Source organism: Podarcis liolepis (genome assembly GCF_965112155.1).
Source record: "Podarcis liolepis genome assembly, chromosome: 10".
Taxonomy (NCBI): domain Eukaryota; kingdom Metazoa; phylum Chordata; class Lepidosauria; order Squamata; family Lacertidae; genus Podarcis; species Podarcis liolepis.
In genome coordinates, this window is record NC_139562.1 from 74311027 (window position 1) to 74335932 (window position 24906).

At 44.9% G+C, this 24906-nt stretch overlaps 1 protein-coding gene across 2 annotated transcripts in view; it reads left to right on the forward strand.

The window, feature by feature from the left end:
- Positions 1–4512: 4512 nt before the first annotated feature.
- RASSF8 (Ras association domain family member 8) overlaps positions 4513–24906 on the forward strand; it is a 104089-nt gene continuing 83695 nt past the window's right edge. The window contains exon 1 of one of the 2 annotated variants that reach the window (XM_083464193.1): positions 4513–4713. The gene's annotated coding sequence lies outside the window, so the exon portion shown is untranslated. The remainder of the gene's footprint in view (positions 4714–24906) is intronic. The other variant, XM_083464195.1, reaches the window with a different exon arrangement.

Here is a 24906-nt window from a genome sequence, read left to right on the forward strand (position 1 = left end):
TCGCAATAAGTATTCTTGCTGCTGTTGTTGCATACATAAAAAAAGTTCTATCCTTCTTTGGCACAATTTGGCCGACCATGCCCAGGAGAAAGGCCTCTGGTTTCTTCAGGAAGGTATATTTGAATACCTTTTTCATTTCGTTATGAATCATCTCCCAGAATGTCTTAATCCTTGGGCATGTCCACCAAAGGTGAAAGAATGTCCCTTCAGTCTCATTACATTTCCAACATTTGTTGTCAGACAAATGATATATCTTTGCAAGTTTGACTGGGGTCATGTACCACCTATAAATCATTTTCACTAAATTTTCTCTTAGGGCATTACATGCCGTGAATTTCATACCTGTGGTCCATAACTGTTCCCAGTCAGCCATCATTATGTTATGTCCAACATCTTGTGCCCATTTAATCATAACTGATTTCACCATTTCATCCTGTGCGTTCCATTTCAACAGCAAGTTATACATTCTTGACAAATTCTTGATTTTTGGGTCTAACAATTCTGTTTCCAATTTTGATTTTTCCACCTGGAAACCAACTTTTTTGTCCAAATTGTATGCCTCCATTATTTGGTAATAATGGAGCCAATCTCGCACTTTATTTTTCCTTTTTTCAAAGCTCTGCAATTCTGTCTCCATCTTGTTCCAGAATTTCCCAATATTTCAGCCATTTGGCCTCCATATTGAGTTTTTTCTGTGCCTTCGCTTCCATTGGTGACAACCATTTTGGGGTTTTCTTTTCTAACAAATCCTTATATCTTATCCAAACATTAAACAATGCTTTTCTAACAATATGATTTTTAAATGCTTTATGTGCTTTTACCTTATCGTACCACAAATATGCATGCCTGCCAAATGCATTGTTGAAACCTTCTAAATCCAACACGTCAGTGTTTTCAAGAAGCAGCCATTCTCTCAGCCAGCAAAAAGCAGCTGATTCATAATAAAGTTTCAGGTCTGGCAGGGCAAATCTACCTCTTTCTTTGGCATCAGTTAATATCTTAAATTTTATTCGAGGCTTCTTACCCTGCCAAACAAATCTAGAAATATCTTTCTGCCACTTCTTGAAACAATCCATCTTATCCAAAATTTGCAATGTTTGAAACAAAAACAACATCCTTGGCAACACATTCATCTTTATCACAGCAATTCGGCCTAACAATGATAACTTCAAATTTGTCCATATTTCTAAGTCCTTTTTCACTTCAATCCAACATTTTTCATAATTATCCTTAAATAAATTCACATTTTTGGCAGTCATGTTAACCCCTAAATATTTCACTTTCTTAACCAATGTTAGCCCTGTCTCCTCCTGAAACTTCTCTCTCTCATTCACAGTTAAGTTTTTCTCTAAAACTTTAGTCTTCATCTTGTTCAACTTAAAACCTGCTACCTGTCCGAATTCTTGAATCAGTTCCAATACCCTTTTAGTACTAGATTCTGGCTCCTGTAAAGTCAATACTAAGTCATCAGCAAATGCTTTCAGTTTGTACTGTTTAGCTCCCTTAAGTTCCCAATTTTCTGTAAGAACAGCAAGTTCAGAACAACTCAAGCCAATAAGCAATGTAAGATGGGTGACATAGACTTGCTGTCATCTAAAGGTCTACAGAGTTCCAAATGCCCTGTAAGTTTCCATGCACAAGTTTCCTGTTTCCCACTCCCTAATAACAAAGAAAGCAATGCCCCCCTGTGAACAGAGTCATATGGGAATCCTAAATACAGACAGAAGCAGGCTGTGTAGATTTTCCTGCCTACAGAAGCATAATTTATTATTTCAGGTTAACAACCTTTAAGTGGCAACCTCTGAAATAATGGGCAGAGCAATCCAACACTCCATACATTGTACTGGAGCAGTACATACATTTGGATTGAGCAGACTAGTAACTCTGCCAGCCATGGGCATAGCCAAGGGGAGCATGGGAGCAGCTCCCCCCCATCAAGTAAGACAATAGAAATAACTGACGAATCAGGTCGGTTCTGCCCCCCAACACCCCCCCCCCCCGTGTATTACATGGTCGAAAAACATGTATTGGAGCATTCCCTTGGGGCATCTAGGCCTTCATTTCACTCTTCCATATTCAGCGCTGTCTCCCCCACCCTTGCAATAACTAACCATCTTGCTGTTCTGTGGAATAGCATTTGGTGCTTCAAGCCACAGAACCCTTTTAACTCAATGACAATAATTTTGGCACTGTAAATACCATATTTTTCGCCCTATAGGACGCACTTTTCCCCCTCCAAAAATGAAGGGGAAATGTGTGTGCGTCCTATGGTGCGAATGCAGGCTTTCGCTGAAGCCTGGAGAGCGAGAGGGGTCGGTGCGCACCGACCCCTCTCACTCTCCAGGCTTCGCGGACCTCTCCGCAAGCAGCGGGAGCCGGCGCTGGGCTCTCACGGCTTGCAGAGAGCTGCCTGTTTGGGGGCTGGGTTCGGGGGAAGCTCGGGCTTCCCCTGCCCCAGTCCTGCACCTGGGGGGGGGAATAATTCCCCCCTCAAAAAAACTAGGTGCGCCTTATGGGACGGTGTGTCCTATAGGGCGAAAAATACAGTAAGTATTAGTTTGTTTAAACCCCAATTGGGACTGAACTGCTTTTGTTAACTCCTCCAAGTACGGTAACAAGGCAAGTGCAGATACAGTGCAATAAGCTCTGTGGAATAAAGATCACCATATATCACATACCTGTGGCATCCTTGCAAATACTTGAGCTTGCATGTAACATATGACTGGTGACCTGTGTAGGCTTGGTAACATGATAGTTGGCGCTGTTTTTGTACTGACTGTCCTATTTTAATTTGAGCTGGCGCTGGATATAGCCCTGGTTCTGCCAGACCCAGACCTTGGTTGCTGTGTACTCAGTGGTGTATGGTGAGGGGTTAGGCATGGCAACTTCTTTAAAAAAAAAAATCCACTACTGTACACATCCCCTCCCATTTCCCTAAATGCCCCTTTAAATAACTCTTCTACTAAAACCTCAAAGTTATTTTTAGATTTGGGAGATTAAAATGCAATTCACAAGTTCCCTGGAAGGAGCTGAGGAACAGGATCCCCCCCCCCCCAAATTAAGATGTATGTGTGCCATCTGGATTGCAGCCCAGATCTTTTAAAACTTGTATATGAAAGCAAAAGCAATTGAAGGTTTGTGGCATCCTAAGAACTAATTAATTTATTATGGCAAGGGTGAACTAGAGACCATTTCATGACGTGACCACTGGTAACTGCTTGAGGTTCTAGCTCAATCAGTTTTTTGGGAGCTGGAATCATTCCAGATTTAGATTTGGGTATGGCCGCTCTCACACCTCCACTGGCCCCAACATCCTTAGTCAACATTAAGTGTACATCTCTCTTTCTGCCTCTGTCTCTATCCTCCAATTGCAGATCATGACCCACCAGTTGAAGACCAGTGGATTAAGACAGAGGGCATGAATAAAATTTTCAGATGGGTTGTGGTGATAGTCTCCCTTCATGTAACCACTGTTCTGCTTTGCAGTACATGTTGAGTTTTTCATGCAATACAAGTTAAATTTGCCCACATTCAAGAGCTAAAAAGTATAAGCTTATATCCAGATTGAATGTCACTGCACATTTTGAACTTGAATGACAGAACAATTCTCCCACACTTACAAATTTACCTTCAGGGCAGTACAGGAAATAATTAAAAAGTTAATGTTTGCAAAGTGGAAATAAATAATAATAATAATAATAATAATAATAATAATAGTTTATAAGTGAATAATACCTGTTTCTAGCAATTTTCTCCTGCTTCTTCCTACTGCTTTCCTATTTAGCAGTACCTGATATGTTGAACCCATGTTAGGTATTTTTTAAAGTAAAAAGGAATATAACTCGTGGGACACATATTTCCATTGTGACTTCAAACGTGAAAGGCTCACACCTGGTTCACGTTTGTAATTAATGGAACCCACCATGGGCGTTGCCAGAATGTTTGTTGGAGGGGGCGGGAAGAACCGACGTGATTGGTCAGTTAGTTAATTATGCTTATCGTTTTACTTGATCGGGGCGGACACGCCCCCCCTTCCTGGACTTCTCCATCCCCGGACTCATTTTGGAAGGTGGGAGAATCATGAACCTGACGCAAAGCCCAGGTGTGCTGCATGCGCAGTTGACCTGGCCTCACCAAATTTCCGCAGGGGAAGCAAGGCTTCCCCGGAGCCCCGCGCCTGACGGGGAGGAGGCGCCCCGAGTTCTGCCGGCGGCGCTGCTCCTTCTCCCGGGGAGCTGCAGGGGGCGCGCTCCGCGTCACGCATCCGCGGCACGTGCGAAGCCGCGCCGAAGCGGGCCGCGCCGAGGCGTCGTGCGGACGGCCCCCCCCCCCGGGCCGCTGCTTGCAGGGCTCCCACAATGCCGCGCTCGCCTCCCAGTTCCGTTACGCAGCATCTCTGGCGGAGCAGCAGCAGCAGCCCCGCGCCCAGAGCGAGGGGGCGGGCGGCGCAGCAGCAGCAGCAGCAGCAGCGCCCGTGAGCCGCGGAGGAGGAGCTCCGCCCCGGCCGGGGGAGGGGAGAGGGGCGGCTCGGCGGCGCCCGGGGCTGCCGGAGGAAGGAGACGCGAACTTCGGCGCCCGCCGCGGGGACTGCCTGCGGAGCGCGCCCGGGGCGGAGGCGCTTGGCGCGGAGAGGAGGCGGCGGCGGCGGCGGAGGCTGCTGCAGTGCTCCCGAGGTGGATCCCCGGCCGGGCTGGAGTCTGCTGCAGAAAGGCTGTAAGTCGGAACTTGCGAGTTGGGCCCCTGTCCCGCCGCGCCCTCCCCCCTCCCTCCCTCCGCCCGGCCCGGCTGGGCTCCTTCCCCGGCCCGCCCGCCTCCCTTCCCCGCAGCGTCTCCTCTCCTCTCCCGGAGCCCGACGCCTTGCCCTCTTCCGTTCTGCGCCCTCTCTCCCGCCCTCCTCCTGCTGCCTCTCGCCTTCCCTCCCCGGGAAATGAGCAGGGGCCGCCCGCTCGCGTCCGAGCTGAGGGGCGCCTGGGCTTGGACTCGGGCTGCTCTTTCGGTCCTGGTGCGTCAAGAGGGTCGCTGCTCTGTAGCGTAAAGAAAAACCCCCCTCAAGTATAAGAAGTGCCCTACCGCCTTGCCCCTCTCCTCTCCTCGGCGAAGTGGAGAGCTTGTGCAGCGAGGAAGGACGAGCCCCTGGAAGACCTGCAGAGCGGGGTAGAAATACTTGGAGTAAAAGCAGCCGAGGGGAATAAATCAACTTTGCCGCTGCAGGAGTGGCTCAGGGGTGTTTTTTTTAATAGGAAGGTTTGAATCCGTCTAGTTTAGTCTCACAGTAGAAAGGGTTGAACGGATGGGTTTTGGTTTGTTGGTCTATGCAGCAGCAGCAGCAGCAGCAGCAGCAGCAGCAGCAGCAGCAGCAGCAGCAGCAGCAAGCTCCTTTCTAAAGGTCTGTGGTGACTCTTCTATGAGTCACTGATAATGGTACACAGTTGCCTTATGTGTGTTTCAAAACTCCTAATCCTGGGCTCTGCAGTTAAGCGTTTCCATGTCATTTTGATAACGTCAGCAGAGCTTTTGCTAAGTTGCAAGTTACTATTGCTTATGGGTTTGAGTAATGTTTATAAATGAAAATGCAATATTGGGAAGGGAACTTTCGGAAGATTTAACACTTGTCACATCCTGCATTGGATGGCAGAAGAGATAACATGCCTGTGCAAAAATGGGAGGGTTGAGGGCAGGAATGTTGAAGGAAAATAAATGCATCCCTGACCAAACCATGCTGTCTGCCTGAGCTGCAGAGTTACAAAGTCTGACTTGTGGTTTTACCCAGTTTTGGCAGCATCACTGCTAGTTAGAATTGAATGCTCACTGGACTGTGAAGAGACAGTAAAGAAATCTCTGTCCATTGATTTGGGCACCAGAGTTTTCAGATGATTGTAATAGAATGCTTTTGCTCTTGTTCTATCAAGGGTTGAAGCTTTCTAATCTGGCCAATTTATGCAGAAAATGTGTATGTTTGTGGACTTGAATTGGGCTAGCCGTGGAATAGCTTGCTCTCTTCCAGGATATAATCTACAAAAATCTGGTTTTGTTTTGGGTAGTGCTGCTGTCTGTTTCGCAGATTAATCTGAGGTTGCCATTTCTGCCATTTACACGCACATTTGTAGGGCAAATGGATGTTTTCTGGAGTTCATTTAAATAAGATTGTGAAACTGAAAGTTTTTCTGGCCCATTTCCAGACTGAGGTAATATTTGTGCCCAATAATATACACATGAGGTATTGATTGGGGAGGCACACTCCCATTTGTAGACTAGCCTACAAATGTTCATTTCGTTTATGCCACAGTAGCATACGTCTGACACCTTGTTTATCCACGCTCTTGAGTGGACATGACAGCCATCAAGTGGGAGAGGGAGGATGGTGCTTACAGTATTCTTTTAATGTTTTAAGAGATTCTCAAATTCTGGATATTAAAAGGAAGGTCTCCAAAATGCATTAACATTTACATAGTTAGTTTGCCATGGTAAATGTGGCATCCCAGAACCTTTCATATAACAGGATTGTACAGGTAGTCCTGCAAAAAATGTCATCTTGCGAATGGAGTGTTCATAAGCATGCTGCTGGGGAGGTGTTGCTAAAAAATAATGAATTAGGTTGCGATCCCGATCCCAATCCCATTTGCCTGGCAGCAAGTCCTTTTGAATTCAGTGGGATCTATTTCTGTGTAGAAATGGTTAGGATTGTGCTGTTAGGTCTGTTCTTCCTAGAATTTTGATATAATAGACATGTTTAACTGTGACTGCAGTTGCTGAAGTGGCAACATAATATATGGTCTTAAGAGTATATATATATATATATATATATATATATATATACTGGTATTTATAAATATTAAATTTTCAAATGACTTATAATGGCTACTGCTGAGGCTGAGCCCCACTTGTGTTTGTAATGTACATTAACAATTGCCACTTCCCTCGCAGCAGCACGAGACGCCAAGCTGCCGCTGAGGGCATGGGAGCAGAAATGCCTCCCTGCCCGACTCCAAAGTTGCTGCCTTCCAGCGCTTAAGTGCTGTTTTGCCTCTCCTCCCCACCCCAAACATGTAACTTCAAATCTAGCACAATACATTACATAACACATATAATATACCACACCAACACCCAGTATTTGTAAATATTAATTATTCAAATGACTTGTGGTTTTGGCTGCTATTGCAGGGGCTGAACCCCATTTATGTTTGTGGTGTCCAATTAAGAATTACTATTAAAAATGTGATATTAACCATGTGTCACTAGTGTGAATTATGAATTACTTCCTGTGTTTCAGAAAAATAAATAGAAAGTGCCGCTGAACTGGGGGTGGGGGTGCGAAATGGTGACTAGCCATTATGTTTTTGTGCCCATAAGCTACATTCCAAGAGCCATGTGATAAATGACTTTTCTGTCCAGTTTCTAACACTGGTTAGATGGCCTTAGGAAGCCCTCTGTTCTTTTAGCCTCGGCAATCCTACCCCCCCCCCCCCGATTGCAATATGAGGGTGCATCATGCAGATCTTCCTTATTATATGGCCTGGTAAAGACTGCTGTTATAAGGACTCTGAACACTTATGCACTAAAAATGTTTGTCTGTAAACCTTGAGAACCATAGTGTGGAATGAATTGGTGCATTAAACAAGGTACTTAGTAATTCTAATCTTAACATACAGTTTTCAAAATTAGTTTTCTTGTTTACTCCAATAAGGTACTCAAAAACAGGATTGTTTTCAACAAAAGAAACTGTAATGCTTTCTATAATCCGGGATTACTGAACAAAGCATCATGCTGTGCAATATTGTTGTTGTATTCAGAGTTGTATGATAGCACGTGTTCTTCAGCTGTTGTTGATTTTTCAGTAGTATAGACTTCAAAGGAAGACTGTGAAAGGGGAACTGTGGCAACAGAAAAAGAGGTTTTAGTTTCATTGATCTGTGCCATCCAGCTGTTGAAGTACTTTGCTTGAACAGCATCTGATAGTTCAAGCATCCAGATGAGGCTAAAAAGCCATATCTGGAGATGGAGCATTGGTTTGAGGACCACGTAAGCTCATTTTACTTTCTAGTGAGAGCTGTTGTGAAGTAAATGAGAGGAATTATATTTTGCTAAGAGTTTATTCTGCATCCTGGAATGTTATAATTCATCTAACTCAGGGGTCCGCAAACTAAGGTCTGTGGGCTGGATCAGGCCCAATTGCCCTCTGGATCCAGCCTGCGGACGGTTCTGGAGTCACTGCTTGGATTGGTGCGATCACCATTTTTTTAAAATGGCGCCATTTCCCCCCGCAATTCCCCCCTCTCTCCCTCACACACACTGCGGCAGCCCCTCCTCCTCCCCTCTTCCTGGCTTCTCCCTGCCCTGCGGAGGAAGGGGGCTGGGCTTTAATAGGAAAGGGAAAGCTGGCACGGAAAGGAGAGCCGCCACTGGCCCCAACCGCAGGCAGAGCGGCAGAGAAGGTAGGCAGGGGGAGGGGAGGACTGGGGGGGAGAGAGAAGCCCCCTCCGCCACGTGCGCGTGCAGCCCGGCCCACCAAAAGGCCTGGGGCATGGTGAGCCGGCCCCCTCCCAAAAAAGTTTGCTGGTCCCTAATCTAACTCAAATCTGCCTGCAGCAGCAGCAGCTTCTTCTTTAAAAAAAAGTGTGTTTTGGTTCCAAGGGCCATATCCTTATCAGGGTCAGCATCATGGGCCAAATTTGACAGGTGGGTATCAAATTCCCGGCAAAGGAGAAAAAGACAGCGCCCCTCCCAGAGGAAAGAAAAGGAGAAAAAGCTTTTCTAAGTCACCCCCCTTTCTCCATAATATCCCCTGATATCAGGAATTTGAGGGGGGAACTTAATGGGGAATTAGGGAAACTTGAAAAAGGGTTTAAGATAGCCTTTTGCAAAAGCCTCTTTGCAAGCTGTTTCAAAGGGTGCTTTTCCCCATGCTCAGCTGATGAGCAGGAATTCAATCCTGCTGCCTTGGCCACACAATCTTGTTGCCTCCTGGGAACAGGATTAAGCAGCCAGTGCCAAATCCGTGGTGTCAACTGATAGGCAAGTGAACATGGTTTGGGGGAAGCTGCCTTGCAGGCCAAATTGGGGCTCCTGCCTGGCCATGATTGGCCTGCAAGCCAGAGGTTCCTCACCCCAGATTTAGCCTGTATGCTGCACTTAGTCTCTTGAGGAATAGTTCAGTAATACTTTGTTTAATATTGCAACTCTCCACCTGTGTCATGGTTGGCTTTTGTTTTGAACATAACCTGGAAGTATTTTCTTTTTGCTAAAAATATTGCCTGGCTTTTTATGAACTTGCAGCTTTCTTTAGGTACTTTAGGATTGCCACATTGGGCTTGACATTAATTTCAAGGGGTGTGAACAAATGATGAGAAGTGACATGCCTGCTTCACATGTTACACCAAGCCAGGGTTTGTTTTACAGCTCGTGGTTAGTCTGGAGAGAACTAAACCACAAGCCTAGGTTTTGGCAACATGCTAAGCAAAGCCATGGTTTAGCTCAACATGATGCAGAAGAAGATGATGGGAGCGAAGTGAAGCGGTTGCCATCTCCTCCCCGAGAGTGCATGCATTTGCTTGAAGCCATGGTCTGACTTAGTTCTAAATAGGCTACTACAGTAGGAGGATTGTCAGTTGAAGACTGTTAGACTCTACCTTCAGATCTTCATGTTCAGCATGCAAAGATGGAAGAGGAGCCAGTGTGTACAGGAGTATTGGACTTGGGGTTTGAGTGTTTGCTGCTGCCTCTTTCTCTATTCAGAGTCCAAACACCTAATCCAATAAGGCAAATTAAAGATATGCACTTAATTTGAGTTTGCTCTGAGCACAGTTGAAACTGCTGACATTGGCCTATAAAACCCCAACTGGCATGGGGCCTTCACCCATTTGGATCCGCCTGTTTGCTGAGGTTTTCAGGATGTCTCAACCATTGGAGGAGGGTTGCCGTATTTACTCAAGTCTAATGTGCACCTCAAGTTTCAGAACCTTGAAACAAAACAAAAAAAGTATTTGCTGCTTAGTGTAATGCTCATTGGCAAAAAGTGCACTCTTTACAAAAATGAGTTAAAGGTGAGAGGTAAATTTGTACATGCCTGTTTTTGAAGCTGATACTCAGCCAGCTTGTCAGCTGGTTAACCTTGCTGTGGCATTATTCTTGTGTTAGCATTTTCAAATAGCATGGTGGGGTGAGTGGGGTTGCACACATACCACTCAAGCATGTGCTTAGGGAAGGGAGTTTTGCTGCTGAGTCTGTGAGGGATAAGTATATATATATTGGTTGGTCCATTCAGATTTATGAATACAGTGGTGCCCCGCAAGACGAACGCCTCGCAAGACGGAAAACCCGCTAGACGAAAGGGTTTTCCGTTTTGCAGGCGCTTCGCAAAACGAATTTGCCTATGGGGTTGCTTCGCAAGACGAAAAAATCTTGCAAGTCCCCGCGGGTTTTTTTCGCTCCCCCCCTTTCCCTAAGCCGCCTATCAGCTGTTCCGCTGAAAAACCCGCTTAACAGCTGATCAGGGAAAGCCGCTAGACCGCTGTAGCGCTAGTCAATGGGCTTGCTTCGCAAGACGAAAAAATCGCTAGACGACAAGAATCGCGGAACGGATTCTTTTCGTCTTGCGAGGCACCACTGTATTGTCCTACGTATTCAGCAGTGTGAAAATGTTACATCTAAAATTAGCTACACATTGTATCACGTTTATCAAAGATGATGAAGAAAACTATTACGGAAAATAAATCCACATTGTAGGAAGGATGGAATACAGGTGTGGTGGTGGTAAAAATATGCATGGCAAGATTTAGAAATGTGCAGGTCTAGATCAGGAGGGGGAACCTCTGGCCCGTGTGTCAAGCATGAGTTCAAATTTGGCTCTAAGATTCTGCTTACGAACTTCAAACTTAAGGGCTGTCACTAGTCTTGAGAAACCCTGAGAATGTATTTTTAATATTATACACCACCCCAACACATTCTGCGTTTGAAAAGGAAATATGAAATTGCACATAGAACCGTGTGTGTTACTTTATCTATGCTGAAAGAAAATAGTGTTACGTTTGATTCATGGAAAACTTGAGTAGCAAATACCTTTTATTTAACCTTTCATTTAATAATCCCTGTGTCATTCTCCCAGGCTTTTCAGTTTTCTGTTGTTGTTTAGTCATGTCTGACTCTTCGTGACCCCCTGGACCAGAGCACGCCATGCACTCCTGTCTTCCACTGCCTCCCGCAGTTTGGTTAAACTCTTGCTGGTAGCTTCGAGAACACTGTCCAGCCATCTCGTCCTCTGTCATCCCCTTTTCCTTCTGCCCTCCATCTTTCCCAACATCAGGGTCTTTTCCAGGGAGTCTTCTCTTCTCATGAGGTGGCCAAAGTACTGGAGCCACAGCTTTAGGATCTGTCCTTCCAGTGAGCACTCAGGGCTAATTTCCTTCAGAATGGAGAGGTTTGATCTTGCAGTCCACGGGATTCTCAAGAGTCTCCTCCAGCACCAGAATTCAAAAGCATCAATTCTTCGGCGATCAGCCTTCTTTATGGTCCAGCTCTCACTTCCATACATCGCTACTGGGAAAACCATAGCTTTAACTATACGGACCTTTGTTGGCAAGGTGATGTCTCTTAATCAATAAAGTGATTAATTGAAAGTACCATTCCACAGTGTTCTGTGTCTTCTTGGTTGGCAAAAGCCGTATTCAATGGATTGTGCATATTGAATAAAATCAAACCATGTTACAGAAAAGGTGGTGCTCCTCTTTCCTATACAGTGTTCACATTTTAAGGTGGTTTGTCGCATGTATCAAGCCCCATGCCTTTTGAGATCCAAACTTCCAAAATATCCTAGTTGAAAGATCTCCAGCGTCTTGAAGTTACTTTGTTTTTAATGAACAAATGTCTGTGGTTGTTCAGCCTCGTTGAATGAATAGGTCTAGTATAAAACAGAAGCAAAATTTTAAAAGTTGAGATGTGCTTTACTGAGAAGTGCTTACGTTTAGAAGGGAAGATGTTCTTCATAAGAGTCTGGTCTTCACAGCATCCCTACAGTCCTTTTTATAATGTGAAGTGAATTAAAGTAGTTGAACAGTCAATTTTCTTATCATTTTAATGATCATTTTGATCATCATTAATTTGAACTATTTTGGAGGAAGTTATTTTAATATTAGGCCCTGTATACATTGCCATTTGTACTCCCACTGTTAGTTTTTGAAGCTGCAGCCACAATGCATGTCAGTGGTGTCGTTTCTTGCAAAGTACAACTGTTTGATGCACTTTTCCTCCAACCAGCTTCAGTTCAACTAGAAAACTTAAGCTAAATATGTACATTTGAGACAGCCCCCTCCTAGAACTCCTCAATGGCTATGTGGGGGGGGGGTGAGAAGAAAAACAGGTACCGTATTTTTCACCCTATAGGATGCACTTGTTCCCCTCCAAAAATGAAGGGGAAATCTGTGTGCGTCCTATGGGGCGAATACAGGCTTTCGCTGAAGCTTGGAGAGCGAGAGGGGTCGGTGCGCACCGACCCCTCTCGCTCTCCAGGCTTCAGGAAGCTATCAGCAAGCCTGGGGAGCCTGCAGGAGTTCCCGCAGGGCTCCCTACGCTGCGGATATCAGCCTGCTGCCCGGCACGCGGGGCACCCTGAAGCAGAGCACAGGGCTCCCTACGCTGTGGATATCAGCCTGCTGCCCGGCACGCGGGGCACCCTGAAGCAGAGCGCAGGGCTCCCTACGCTGCGGATAGCAGCCTGCCGCCCAGCGCGCTGGCGCCCTGAAGCAGAGCGCCCTGCACGTCAGGCAGACATGCGCAGCGTGGGGAGCCCTATGCTGCGGATAGCAGCCTGCTGCCCGGCGCGCGGGGCACCCTGAAGCAGAGCGCCCCGCGTGCCGGGCAGACATCAGCCAGCCCCACAAGCTCGGGGGACAGCGGGGAGGTGCAGCACCGCCCCACAAGCTTGGGGGGTGGCGGAGCGCCGCCATCCCGCTGTTCCCCGACCTGGTTTTGGGGGGAAAATAAAGGATTTCCCCCCCCTTTATTTCCCCCCCCAAAAAACTAGGTGCGTCCTATGGGACGGAGCATCCTATGGGACGAAAAATACGGTAACATGCACTGGTTGAAGACAACCTTGCCCCCTCTCTGGTGTGCACAGCAAGGCACAAATAAATCTTGAAATGCAAAGTGGGGAGAGAACAATCTAGTTGCGTTTTAAGCTGCTAATGGCTACATAGCCTAAGGAGGAGTTACGTTCAAATATAGCCATGTTCAAATATAGAAAAGGATGTCACATAGAGGAGGGAGAAAGCTTGTTTTCTGCTGCTCCAGAGAAGCGGACACGGAGCAATGGATCCAAACTACAAGAAAGAAGATTCCACCTAAACATTAGGAAGAACTTCCTGACAGTAAGAGCTGTTCAACAGTGGAATTTGCTGCCAAGGAGTGTGGTGGAGTCTCCTACTTTGGAGGTCTTTAAGCAGAGGCTTGACAACCATATGTCAGGAGTGCTCTGATGGTGTTTCCTGCTTAGCAGGGGGTTGGACTCGATGGCCCTTGTGGTCTCTTCCAACTCTATGATTCTATGATTCTACGTGATTAGTAGTATTAGTATTAGTAGCAGCAGCAGTATTCAAAGGCATGATATATGGAAACAGGAAAACAATTGGTTACTCAGAATTTTTTTGTATCTGCAGATCGGAGGTGTTCCCTTGAACAAGGGGTGTGAGGGACATAAGTGAGCTGCTTTTCAAGCAGGTGTTTCTGTAGTCACAGCATTAGGAATGTTAAAAGCGTATTATGGCTATGCAGTGGGCAGGAGATCTGAAAATGATGCCAATATATTTCACATCTGACAACCCAAGTGCCCCATTGGTTTCAGATAGTATATGGGTAGACCGAGTCTAAAAAGCCTGGGACACACATTTTCATGGCCCTGTAGCGGCTATGGTGACTCATTTAATACAAGTAATGTATCTAGCATTAACTCTGGAAGTGTAAACAATTTAATCAACCATTTTGGGACTCTGTCCCTATAATCTCTAAAAGGAAAGCTTCATATAGGGTTAGTATCATCACTTTAAACATCTTTTTAATCTTATCATATATCATTTCCCCAAATGCCCTTGCTTTCCTACAATTGCACCACATTTGAAAAAGGGTTCATTTGCTTGTTGGCATTTCCAACAATTATTAGAAATTTCCTTATACATTTTAGCCAGTTTACTATGTGTAGTAATGATCAAAAATTTTAAAATGCAAAGAAAGAGAAAGTATACAGAATGAAAAAAAGATGACGAGAAAAAGAGGCTTTCCTCAGAAGCAGTGCCAAGGGAAAGTTGCTACTGATACTGCCCTGCACAGGTAGTAAGGCTGGAACCATACTCCTAAATCTTTATTGTGAAGTTTGTGAGCAGGATTTTGACAAATTTTTACTGCTTAGCTCAATAACGTTTTGAACCTGACACTGCAGGCACAAAACTCATACTCATGACGTCACAGATGACCACTCAAAGAACCACAGTTATAGGTTCCTTGTCAGTCTTGTTAAATTCAGTGGTGAATGTAGGTATTTTACTAGATCTCCATAATGGTTCCTTCCCAGTTTAAACACTGGCAGTATAACAGCACTCAAAATCACGGATAACATAGATGATTCTGCAACACTATACAACAGTTACAAACAAATTTACAAACTTGTGCCTGTTGAGTAAGATTTTATTTTTTTTACCCATTGGTCATCGCTTAGTTCATTTATTCATGTGTATAAATGGAATTCTTCTAATTAGCAGTGGGTGTTGTATCCATTAAACTGAATTAATGAGATTGTTCTCTATACTTTTACATTTTTAGGCTACTTCCGCTTCCCGACCTCACCACCGCAGTGGGCACGCATGCATGCATGAAAGGCAACGGGCCAAAGGGACTAAGTGCACGCCTGCATTCTTTTCAACGGAAACGCTGCGCTGGGTTTACCTTACCGCGTGGGGACTGACTGAGCAGGTGGTGAGGCTTCTGATTGGCTGCAGGAACTTCCTGCAGCCAGTCGGAAGCCATGGAAGCCTTGCCGCCCGTTCAGTCAGTCCCTGCGCACTGACGTAAACCTGGCTCTGTGTTTCGACTGGAGGGCCAGATTTAAGAGCCTGGCAGGCTAGATGCAGCCCGCTGGCCGTAGTTTGAGGTCCCCTGGTTTTGGAAGTCAAATGGATTTCCAGAACGGATTCCATTTGACTGTATTTACAACCTGAGCTTAATGCAGAGGGGTTCAAAGCATTACACTCAAAGCTGGTTCCGTCTCTCTCATGGCTGCAACGTTGGATGCAAAACTGCCAGCCCCATGATGCTCTGATTCCCCCTTTCTCCAGCTTGTAAACTGCTTGCTAAACACAACTATTTCTCCTTCAGCTTACACCACTGCCCACTTCAGATCTGTCCCTCCCTCCTGCAAATCTGCCTTTTGTCTCCTGTTGACTATCTCTTCAGCTCAGGGAGGCGCTTCACCCCTCTCATCTGGCAGAAAGTCTTTGCCTTGTTGAAGGCTTCCTTGATGGGCTCCTGTTGCTCAGTCCCTGCTCCTGCCAACCTAGCAGTTAGAAAGCACGCCAGTGCAAGTAGATAAATAGGTACCGCTGCGGCGGGAAGGTAAACAGCGTTTCCATGCACTCTGGTTTCTGTCATTGTGTTCCGTTGCACCAGAGGTCATGCTGGCCACATGACCCGGAAGAGCTGTCTGTGAACAAACACCAACTCCCTCAGCCTGAAAGCAAGACCAGGGGTCCTATACCTTTACCTTTTTACCATCACCCTGTCTTTGTTGCTTACCCACTGGGCCATTCAGGCTGTCCTGGACTCGGGAAGACGAGTTAGGTCTGTATTTTACAATGCTAAACCCAGTGTCTGGCGCCCAGAAATTAGAAGGGGAGTCCAGGCACCTCACAAATTCATAACAGACTATTGCAGATTACAGGCTTAGACTTTTAGCATGCCTTGTTGTCTTTTGTGCTTTCTTCTCCTCAGCCCTGGCTCCCTTATTCACTGCATACCTTATAAGGTTCACCTAACTGTTAAACACATCTTGCTGGTGTTCCCATGTTTATCAAGTGCTTTTGTACATAACCATTTCCATGTTGTGCAGCAAAGGCTGGTCTATTAGGATGAATTGGTCACAGCTTCATGAAGCTCATCCTGCCCTCAGCCAGCCTCCACTGGCTCCTTGTTTTACAACCATGGGTGGGGCAGGGGGTCCATGGCCCTGAGCACAACATTCCGGGGGGGGTGCAACCTGGCACCCCCACGCAGTCACTGGCTTTCTTGGGGTTCCCCGCCCCAGCGAAGGCAGCAGAACAGCCCTGGCCTACAGACGGAGGGAGGTGGGCAAGGGGCAACCCCAGTGCAGCCCAGCCTGGTGCTCTTCTCCATGGGCATCAGGAATAGAGGTGTAGCTAGGGGAGCGGGGGGCACTGGGTGCCACACCACGGTGGGTGGCACTTACCGCGGGGCCTGCGGCGCACCCGAGACACACATCTCTCCCAGGAGTGATACTCTGCGCTGCCTAAAATGGCAGCATGGGGCTGGCGTGTGCCCACTGCCTCCCCCTCAGGCTGCCACCCTACACTGCATGGCCCCGCTGGGCTCCAGTAGGGGAGCGCTCCGGCAGCACCAGCGGCTTGCCCACACCAGATGCCAGCAACTCTCACTACCCTGTTGCTTACAACCAGTCCAGGGTGGGGATGGGGTAGCCCTGGTTCTCAGCTTCCTCATCCTCAGTGTCTATGTTCTCTGCAGAATTCAGGAAGGAGGAAAATGTGGCAAAACAGGACTAGTTGGTTGCACCTGCAGCTGAATCTGCTGTCACCTATTGCCTTCTGTCCCAATGGGCGATAGTCTTGGCTGCTCTTGTGAGTCTAGACTCAATTCTGGGTGACAGTGTTGATCTGCATTTTATTATTCTTGTAGGATGGCTGCTTTTTTTTTCTTTTTAAAGACTGCTTAAAGACAGCAACGAGTCACTAATGAATTATTTTGCTTTTATGACAAAACTAGTGTATGGTGCAGTGTGTCCTAGCTTCAAATGTACCATAAACTTCAATATACATACCCACCCCACTCCTCCTGGGTGTGTTCACTTAATATCCAGCCTGAAGAGCAAATAGCTTTACTCGCTCAGAATTTTGACTATTTAGCTGGTTGTATGATAAAGGCTACTATTTATGTTTGATTCCCGCCCGCCCCCCACAAGATAGACTGTTGTGTGTATGAACAAGCATCTTGCCTATGACTGAATAATCTTGGGTGTTGGTTTACTTCAGTCTGTGATGTTCTCAAATCTATGTGTTATGCGAATGTGCACATACACGTTTCCTAAGACACTTTAAAAATTCTGTAACCTTCATTTAAGCTGAAAAGGCCTAGTTAATATCCACACATCAGATACCTGAAAAGAGGGGGAAATGTAAACAGCTACTTGTTATGTCTCTGCTAAGATGTTATCTTTTGTGGATGTGGACAGATTAGGAAACCTAATCTTTTTATTTCTCTTCTTTAGAGCACCAGGTATAATTTGAGATTTACTACTGTCTGGTTTTTGTGTGGATATTGTTGGACATTGCAGCTGGAGCCTTCACCGCTTCAGCTTCAACTAGCAAAGAAAGTTCTCTAAACATACAGGCAAATCAGCAATCATTTGAATGGGAAAATGGCAAAGGATTATACATTTCTGCCTAATTTCCATATATCTTGTGGAATGTAATTATGCTATTATTAATCTAATCATTGCATTCCTATCAAACCTTTTTTGCACAGGCTGGCGGACTTGGTTCTCTCCCTTCTCATCTAATCCCACCACAACTGTGCGCTGGGCTTGGCTGAGAGGCATGGATTGGCCGAAGGTCCCCCGCGGAGCTTCATGCCCAAGTAGGAATTTGACCCTTGGTCCCCAGGTCCTTGTCTGACACTCTTAACAACTACACTGCACTGTAACCAACTTAGTATTTCTTTATTTGAAATATTTCTGTGTATACAGAACACACAATGAACAAGTTTTATAAATAATAGAAAGGTGCTTTGCTCCAACTTCTGACCATGTCTGGAAAGCAGTCTCACAGTTAGCCCCCCCCCCCGGGCCTCTTTGATAGCTGGAGGTCTGTGGTTCCTGGCTTTCTGCAGTAGTGGTGACAGAATAGGGGGGCGGGGGGGGGGGTTGATGGTATATGTCTGCTTCCCAGGCCTGAATTTTCTCAGGCCTGAATTTTGCACTCTATATACTAAGCTGTTGGCTCCCCACTCTGTCATTGCCACCTCTTCCTGTTGGGGTACAAAGTGCTTCTCTGCTGGGGGAGGGGGGGCTTCTGTCTAGAGCAGGGGTCGGCAAGGCTGACCTTGCCTGGGGGGTTCACTGCTGTGGAGCCCCCTCTGTGGGCCGGATTGCGGGCACGCATGAGCGATTTTCGGCGTCTGCACATGCGACTCCCCGCATTGCGCTGGTTTAGTGCAGCATGTGGGGACTCAGCTGGTGGCTCGGTTTGGGGGCAGCTCGTGGGCTGGTAAAATGACCCCCGTGGGCCGCTTGTGGCCCATGGGCCTTAGGTTGCTGACCCCTGGTATTAGAGAGCCAGCAATAGGAAGAGGCGGAAGCATTAGCAAGGGGATGAGCAATGGAGTTTTTTGTGTGTAACGGAAGGAACGTGGTTCACCCACATATTTACCTTGACCAATTACTCCACTTTTCAGGTGTCAGTGCATTTAATTTTCTTCATGCAGTGCTATTTTCAAAAAACATTTTTTTCAAAATAGTTGTTCAGGAGCCATTCATGTGAATGTCAGTCTCGTTAAAGCCATAAGACAGACTCTCAGGCCGTTGATTTCCGAAGAAGAGAGTGGCTTTAAAAATGGCAGCTTTTAATGTTAGAATTTCAGGTTCCCTTCTTATGGAAATTCTATAGAAGATACTCTGGTTTTACAATAAATAATTGTACAAGAGAATTTTGTCACTAAGTTTGTAACCCTCTGCATGCCTGAGCCTCATTGATCGTAGTGGGACTTAGTTTTGAGCATTGTAGGATTCCATTGTAATTATTTGTGTGAGTTCTCACAATTGTGTCTAAGAGTTGTTTGTTTTTTTGACTTGCATTGAATTTTATTTACGAAATTCTGCCTTTCAGGGAAATCCTCCCAAGGTGCCTTACAGATGTAATTAAAACAACATAAAACCACTTTAAAAATTATCAGATAAAAATGCCTTTTACCGGAGTTCATTTTGAAAAATGACATCTAGGCAAATTTAGGGAAATATGTTTATTGGTTCTGTCATTCAAGCATGTTTGTGAGCTGAATTCGATTAAGCAACTATTCCTGGCTAATCTTCATTATAAGAAGTAATTATCCACTACTCTAAAACAATTCTTTAGACTGATAGTTACTGGTACTTTTTTTGTTTGTGTAGTGCTTTAGTTGACTTCAAAATGACTTTAGGGTAAAGTGGCGTCTGAGACGAAAAGTTTTTGCAGGGGTTTCCATCCCTCTATATTTGTATATAATAATTAAGAGATTGTCTGCACTGAGGAAAAACAGATTCACTTTTATCTTGAAACCGCTAGGTTGAGGAGCATTAGTGGACTAAAGCATAGGATTTTGTTTCTCTGAGTTGCCAAATCCACGTAAGCTGTAGGTAAATGTTCAGCATGTACTGCAACTTCATAAATTGCAGCTTACCCCTGTACCAGCTTTTGAAAAAGTTTTAGGAATGCTGGACTGCCTGGAGAAAATGTGTTTTAAAAAGGGGTTTAGTTCATGTGAATCATAAATTTCTGGACTTCCAGATTCTTGTTTAAAGTTCAATTACATTCCCCCTAGTCCCTGTTGTGGTCATGTGAATCTGAGAGTTGAATCAAATAACAATCTTTGCACACGTGTCACAAATTGTGAACAAATAGTCAAATGATCATGAAATGTAAAAAGAAAAAAGAAACCCCGTCATTCCTCTGTTTCTGTGCTAGCTGAAGTTAACACTTTTGTGTCTCTGATGAAATGTCTGTACATGACATTTTTATTTCATAATGTCAGCCCACAGTACCTTAAGACTTCATTATAAAACTTGTACTACCAGCAAGTTTGAAAGTTGAAAGATTACTGGGTTTGGCTGCCTGGATAACCCATGTCCAGTCATTTCTTGCTGCTTCCTTTTTCTTTCAAGCCAACAATTGCTTATAGTGCTTTTTGTGATGGAGGAGAGTTGGAGATGCATTGGAGTCAAATACTTGATATGAGTTTATGAGAACTTTTTTTTAGCACTGATGCAGTCCTTGTCGAACCATGGTTTGGAGTGGTGCTGATGGTGTCTCCGCTCTATACTGTTGTTGTTATTATTGTGATGCTAGTACAGGGAGGGGGAAAAGTATTTGATCCCCTGCTAAATTTGCCCATTTGCCGTCTGATGAAGAAATGACCAGTTCATAATTTTAATGGTAGGTTTATTGTAGCTGTGAGAGACAGAATAACAACAGGAAAAACCCCAGAAACCCAGAAGACAAAAGTCAGAGATTGATGTGCATTATAATGAGTGAAATAAGTATTTGTTCTCCTATCAACCAGCCAGATGTCAGGCTACCTGGTATCTTCACTGTATGTAATGAGCCGAGATTAGAAGCACCCGCTGTAAGGGAGAGGTTTTACCCGTAATCCCAGCTCCTTACAGTTACCTGTACAGAAGACACCTGTTGACAGAAGCAATCAATCCAGCAGATTCCAAACTAGCCACCATGACCAAGACCAAAGAGCTGTCCAAGGATGTCAGGGACAAGATTGTAGACCTGCACAAGGCTGGACTGGGCTACAAGACTATTGCCAAGCAGCTTGGTGAGAAGGTGACAACAGTTGGTGCAATAATTCGCAAATGGAAGAGACACAAAATTGTGGGAATGTTTATATAATTTAGCAGAGTTTAAACGATCCCCTGTTTGAGTTTATGCAGCTGTCAATCTCCCTTGGTCTGGGGCTCCATGCAAGATCTCTTCTCATGGAGTTGCAATGACCAGGAGAACGGTGATGAAGCAGCCCAGAACTACATGGGGGGAACTTGTCATTGATCTCCGGGCAGCTGGGACCATAGTCACCATGAAAACAGTTGGTAACACACTATGCCGTGAAGGACTGAGATCTTGCAGAGTCTGCAAGGTCCCCTTGCTCAAGACAGCACATGTTCAGGCCCGTCTGCAGTTTGCCAGTGCACACCTGAATGACCTAGAGGAGAACTGGGTGAAAGTGTTGTGGTCAGATGAGACCAAAATCAAGCTCTTTGGCATCAACTCAACTCGCCATGTTTGGAGGAGGAGGAATGCTGCCTACGATCCCAAGAATACCATCCCCACTGTCAAACATGGAGGTGGACGTATTATGCTTTGTGGGTGTTTTTCTGCTAAGGGGACAGGACACCTTCACTGCATCGAAGGGACGATGGATGGGACCATGTATCGTCAAATCTTGGGTGAGCGCCTCCTTCCCTCAGCCAGGGCATTGAAAATGGGTCGAGGATGGGTATTCCAGCATGACAATGACCCAAAACACACGGCCAAGGCAACAAAGGAGTTGCTAGTTGCTAAAGAAAAAGCACATTAAGGTCCTGGAGTGGCCTAGCCAGTCTCCAGACCTTAATCCCATCGAAAATCTTCATATAATATGACAAAGATAAGGCAAGCATAATCCCCAGAGGCCCTTTTGTTGGCCTACAGTGAGGGGGGAAAGTATTTGATCCCCTGCTAAATTTGCCCGTTTGCCCTCTAACGAAGAAATGACTAGTCCATAATTTTAATGGTAGGTTTATTGTAGCTGTGAGAGACAGAATAACAACAGGAAAACCCCCAGAAACCCAGAAGACAAAAGTCAGAGATTGATGTGCATTATAATGAGTGAAATAAGTACTAGATCTCTTTGCAAAAGATGACTTAGTACTTGGTGGCAAAACCCTTGTTGGCAAATTACAGAGGTCAGACGTTTCTTGTAGGTGCCACCAGGCTTGCACACATCTCAGGAGGCATTTTGTCCCACTCCTCTTTGCAGATCCTCTCCAAGTCAGTAAGGTTTTCCTGCACAGATATAGGGGGTGAAATATTGTGCAAGGTGGCCATAATATGTGAACTGTAGAGAGAAAATGGGGGGGGGGGATCGGTCCTGTGTAGTTTTAAGACAAAATTGTGAAGTTGACTTGTTTAAGTTATAATGATTTATTGTGCCCTTTTTCAAAGTAAGTCTGGTTTGATTGCTTATAGTTAAATTATTGTGTCTGACAGACAACTACCAGTAAATTTGCATAGTGACCTAATGGCATGTTTCTCTGAAGCAGATTACATGATTAAAAGTATTTATTAAGACAGACTATATAATTACTGTTGCTATAAATACTTACTGATCTTTGATTGCTCCTTCCTCTTCAAACTGAGAATCAATATGTTTTCAAGCTCTTATGTATTTTGAAGTTTTTATTGCATTTGTTGTACCTTATGCTATCTTTCCCTCATGTGTATTTTTTGTAATCTAAAATGTGTCTCTCCCTTTACAGTGGCAGTTGCATTAAAACAGTTGTACAGGTTGTATTATTTTTTGAAATCTTCTTAAAACTGAAGCTAGATTAACAACTTTAAATCTTTCTCACAGCTGTTCCATTGGGATTTTTATAGGACAAGAAAAGCCCCATCTTAAACGTCTGTGCCATCTTGAGTCTTACAGATTTTTGTTTATATGGATGAGTTTCTTTTGCTAGGTAGTTTCCATCTCCATGAACTGATTTTTTTAAAAGTAAGCAACGGGCAGGAAAACCATTATTTTCTCCTCATTGTGCTTATCAGATAAAATAAAGCTGCTGTTCAAAGCCTTACATTTCTTTTCTCTGCTCATGTTTTATATTAAAAGAAAATACTTTGTATGGGGAGGGTTTTTATTCATCTTAGTCTGGCTTTCTCATGTTGTTGAACAGATGGTTAATTCATAAAGGTATTAAAGCACTGTAACAAAATCTGATCATCTGAAGATGGGGCAATAAGAACAGTCTGCTGCATTGGTAAATCTTGCTGAGTTTGTTGTTCTCTCGCATTGTCGCCAATCTTAGAGTAATATATAACTTGCATGCAGTTCAGCATTCTTCCTGTTTTTTCATGGTGATTACTGCATTTGTTTCCTTGATATCATGACTTGTTCTAAGTTTCAACTTTGGCAAGTAATTGTAAAACTGTTTTGTGATGTGTCTGTTCCTACTCAGCAGTTGAAACTGTGTTGATACCTCTGTCTTCCAGGGCACAAAGTGAACTTACTGTATTTTTCGCTCCATAAGACACATTTTTTTCTTCCTAAAAAGTAAGGGAAAATGTCTGTGGAGCGAGTGCGTGGTCCCTGGAGCCGAAGTGTCCAGGGACAAAAGGCAGATCATGCTTTTCCCCCCTTTTTTTGAAAGAGGGAAGTGGGTGTTGAAACAAAGCCACTGATTGTTTGCCAATTGGGAGTGAGATAAGGGATGCTAGAGATAAAGGAGGCTGCCTGGGAGGGGGAGGGAAAGACAGCAATGAGAAGAAAAATTAGAAGAAAAGGAGGAGCAAAAAACTGCTCTAGTTAAGGAAAAGACACTAAGGCAAACAAGAGGGAAGGGAGTGTTGAAAGGAAGCAGCTGATCGGTAAAGGATTGGGAGGGAGATAAGGGAGGCTAGCGATAAAGGAGGCTGCCTGGGAGGGGGGAGGTAAAAGCCCATGGATCCTCAGGATTTTTACATTGGGTCACCCAAAATTCACCATCAGATCACATAGCATGTCCATGGCTACAGCCTGCACCAAAAAAATCACACACACACTGTTGCCTGGGGCCGCAATGGCGCAAAAACGTGGTTGCAAAGCACAGATCCACATGGATCCTCAGGATTTTTGCATTGGGTCACCCCAAATTCACCAGATCACATAGCATGTTCATGGCTACAGCCTGCACCAAAAAAACCATACATCCACTGTTTCATGGGGCTGCAATGGCGCAAAAACATGGTTACAAAGCACGGATCCACAGGGATTCTCAGGATTTCTGCATTCGGCTACCCCAAACTCACCATCAAATCACATGTCTGTGGCCACAGCATGAACCACAAAAATCATACATCCACTGTTTCGTTCAGAATGTTTATTTTCTTTTTTTCCTTGTCTTAAAACTAGGTGCTGCTTATGGTCATGTGTGTCTTATGGAGCGAAAAATACGGTACTTTTTCTTGGGGTCAAAAACTTTGACCAGAGGCAAGCCGGAGTTGTATCAAACCAAATGACAAGCATTTTAAATGGAGTGGCCAGTAACATAGACAAGTGCATGTCCCTAGCTGCTGAAACAAAAATAACTTGCCTCAAGTCAGGAATGCATAGGTTGACATGGTGGAGAAAGGGGCAGAATAAATATCCCCTAGAGCAGTGGTTTCCCAACCATTTTGGTATGGTGACCCACAAGCCCAAATTTATCTGGTATGGTGACAAATTGATTTATTGTCACAATAATTTTGGACCATAGGTCTTCAATCCTGCCATCCTCAGAGAACAGTTCTTGAGTATGAAAATGTAAGACTTGAGCCTTTCTGACATTTAGTTACAAGTGTTAACGCAGCATTATAGTATGCCAACAAAACAATATGTTGTAAGAGGATCATGCCAGTTAAGGATCACAAGCAATAATTATTTGGGATTTACTTATAGAGGCCCTGACCTACTTGCACAGGCTTCACAACCCACATGTCCATAATCCACAGGTTGGAAAACACTGCTTTAGAGTTAGAACCCAGGTAGATGGGGGGAGGCACCTAAAAGCTAGTGTCCCAAACCCCATTCATTTTGAAATTTGAGTTGGCTAGCAGTGGCACCAGTCTTAGCATGTATGTAATCCTAGAAATGGAAGGTATGTGTGGATAAACTCTTGAGCTGTGCTTTTCAAAATGAGAAGAGTAGCCC